The sequence below is a fragment of the Sinohyriopsis cumingii genome, unplaced genomic scaffold, assembly GCF_028554795.1.
Source record: "Sinohyriopsis cumingii isolate HCF-2022 unplaced genomic scaffold, ASM2855479v2 utg001870l, whole genome shotgun sequence".
Lineage (NCBI taxonomy): Eukaryota > Metazoa > Mollusca > Bivalvia > Unionida > Unionidae > Sinohyriopsis > Sinohyriopsis cumingii.
Window position 1 is genome coordinate 11,590 of NW_028316076.1, and position 3,411 is coordinate 15,000.

The following is a 3,411-nucleotide window of genomic DNA, read 5'->3' on the forward strand; positions in this document are numbered from 1 at the left end:
TCCATTGCCTACCCCTTTTTTTAAATTTAAATTTAAATTTAAATTTAAATTTAAAAAATTTTTTAAAAATTTAAAAAAAAAAAAAAATTCCCAAAAGCCCAAACTCTATTTCCCATGTTAATTTCCCTTGTCCCTAGACAGACCCAAACTCTATGTTAAATTCCCATTGTCCCTAAAGTGACCCACGATTTCTCTCCATGTTAAATTTCCATTGTCCCTAATCTGACCCAGGGGTCTTTTTAATGCTAAGTCCCATTGTCCCTAATGTGCCCCACTTTACTACTTGCATTGAATATATTCTGGCAACTTAGTTTTAGTAAGACAGTATATCAATAAAGCTTGGCAATACCGGTAAACTTGGAATACTGTAACAATGCCTGACAAGACAAAATATCACACATATTTTGGCATTCACTATCCCTTAACTTTTCAGGTCAATTACCCACCTACCAAACACAGCATCTGCGTACACCAGGCTTGCGTAATAGCATAAATGAAATCATTTGCATAGCAATACGTTCTGAACTGACAACAACCGACAACAACTGATTAATTTATTTCTAACTGATGCTAGCCAAACTTCAGGTGATGTTGATTTTCTGCGCATGTTAAGCGTATAAAAAGTACGAAGATTTTTTCTCAAGTAGTGAAGTAGCATGTGCTCGGCTCAGGGACGATTGCATGGTAAACGTTTACTCGGCCATGTAAATTTGTACGTGGCCAGGACGAGTGGACAAGTTGTTTTATTTTTAATCCTGTAATTAAATGAGTATTTTCGTTTTGACGTAATTTCAGCGGTTTACCTTAATGCACTTTTAAAGGTTAACATTCATGTTTTCCTTTCTGGTCAACGCTGTTTATTACTCTTTCATACTCATTGGTGCGTGCTGTTTGTAAGTTAAAGTAGCCTTCCTGGTTGAGAAAATATAATGTTGGTATGCGTTTTGTGTTCCCAGGTGTAATTCGAGAATGAGCTTTAGAAGGTTACATATTCTGTGCATATAACGTCTTATTGAAAACAAGCAATATTCATTTCTATAGTTGCTGCGTAATACATTTTATTTGCCTTTCTCCGTGTCGGCGATGGGGTCTTATATTTTATATCAGACAGGGCACGATGGCACTTACGTGGCATGATTAATCTCAAAGATTTTTCGATTCTTCAACAAAGTAAAATGGAACTTGATTTGTTCATAGCAAAGCCAAAGTCGGTAACCAAGACATATCTTCCTTTGCTTGTACACCAGATACAAATCAAATATTAAAGACTCCTGTAAGATATTTTCACATGTGCTTGAACCTCAGCTTGAGTCATCAATTATCATTACCAATTATTCATCGTATTGGTCATATTTATGCAAAACTTTTTACACAGTATACTGTATAAAACACGTAAATGTAACACAAATTAAGGACAGATTTATATTAATCTTGCAGCAAACGTAACTTAACATTTAAGCTATTTCTACTTTTTTTCTTTCATGTTGTGATCTCCATAATTTGTATACATTTGCTTATTTTAATGTGTATCCTTACACGAAGATTATTATGACATGTACACAACGGGGAAGGCAAGTATAATATAAGTTACGTAAAGTACAATGCTCAGTGTCAGAGTTGCTTTAAACCATTTACATCTGTATACTTTTTCATGTCGTGTGTGTGATTCAAATCGTATAATAAAAATAGTGTAATATTGACCGCAGGTAGCCTCCACTAGCGGCTGTTTACACTAATTGAACTACCTGCATAAAATCATAACATTATTCCGTCTCAGCAGAACAGGAATATAGGTATAATCTAGAAGGATTCTGCTAGCTTAGAGTAACAGGAACATAGCGATGGGGAATAAGCAGAAGCAGAAAAAGTGTGAGAATGAGAGAAGGATCGAGGATGTTTTAGCTATTGTGCTCGCGCGCATGTGCAGCAGTGGTGTTTACTTGAATAAGATTTAAGTTCAGCTGTGAGAGATAAACATTATTTACGCTGATTATAATTATATCTGGAGTCAACATGTTATCTCGCAAGCTACCACAATTATTATAACACACGTACTTGACTTTATTTTTAACTTACATTTGGTATCTTTGTATAGTCAACCAATCAGTAATCAGTTACCCAGTCTTAGTCCCGGTCACCAGTGCAAATTATCCTTAACTGTTTACGGATTCTACCACGTAGATATTTCTGGGTAAAAATTATAGTGTTGTCGAGCCACAGTCACCAAAAAAAAGAGTCCTCACTTTGCTGATTATTTTATGAAGGCTATCGAAACCGAACCAAACCAAAACTAGACAGAAGTATTGTGCAGACAGCTATGGAACCAAACCAAAACTAGACAGAGCATTGTGCAGACAGCTATGGAACCAAATGATAACATATACATTTGCCTGTAATAGCTATCCGATAGCACCTAACACTTAATTAAATAGACAACGATGAATGAAGTCAGAATCTACTAATTTGGAATATTTGGTTTAATGTTTTTATTTGCGAAATATCAAAGAAGGTTTAACCATATTGGTTTCAGTATGTAATACTTAGAAAGTCTGCCAAAATCTTGTATATACAATTGTAACATGTGTATATGCTTTACAGTTGGTTTTAATAGAACTCTGTCTTTTCCACTATTTTCTGTTACTGTGTATTTTATCTCTTGATAGTATACTCATTGAAACTAAATTCACACGACCGCTTCTCTCCTGCACTTGAGGTCCTGGTTCAGATTACCAACAGTTTACTGTCTATGAAGTGTCAGCACCCATGGTAAATGCGGTTTGATGTGGTAAATGCGGTTTGATGGTAATTCTCTGACATATGCCGTTGTGGGCTCGTATTAATAATGCCAAAGACGCCACTGGTTTTCAAATAATTGTAGAATTACCTTTCACAAGAAATATGTCATTAACTTCCTTCAGAACAAAGTATTAAAACCATATCAAAATCCATTGTCTCATTAAATGATACATTCTGGCCAAATCTCAATTCCAGATAGCTGCACGAGTGCCCTAATAAAACCAATTGTTACTGGCGAACATATTTTGAATCTTTCATTGGATCATTGCCCTAACAAGATTTCGTGTAGCATGTTCTTGTCTCTACATCATTTGCTTTATAAATAAGTTAAAACAGCATGCATTGAGGGAACTTTACTGATGGCATCATTCTTTTGACTTGAAATGTACTTATAAAGCTAGAAAATACCGGTAACCAGTCTCAAAGAAAACATTGCCTTACCTGATGAATAATTATACACATTTTTTAATTGTCCCCCTGTTTTGTTGTGTTTTTAATAGTCTTTCTGATTAATATGAGTGAATGGGAATCTTTTCCCATATTAAAATGTTTCCTGCTTTACGGAATAGTGTCTCTGTCAATGCTGATGTTAGTCAGCTTAAGCCTAAAACTGCA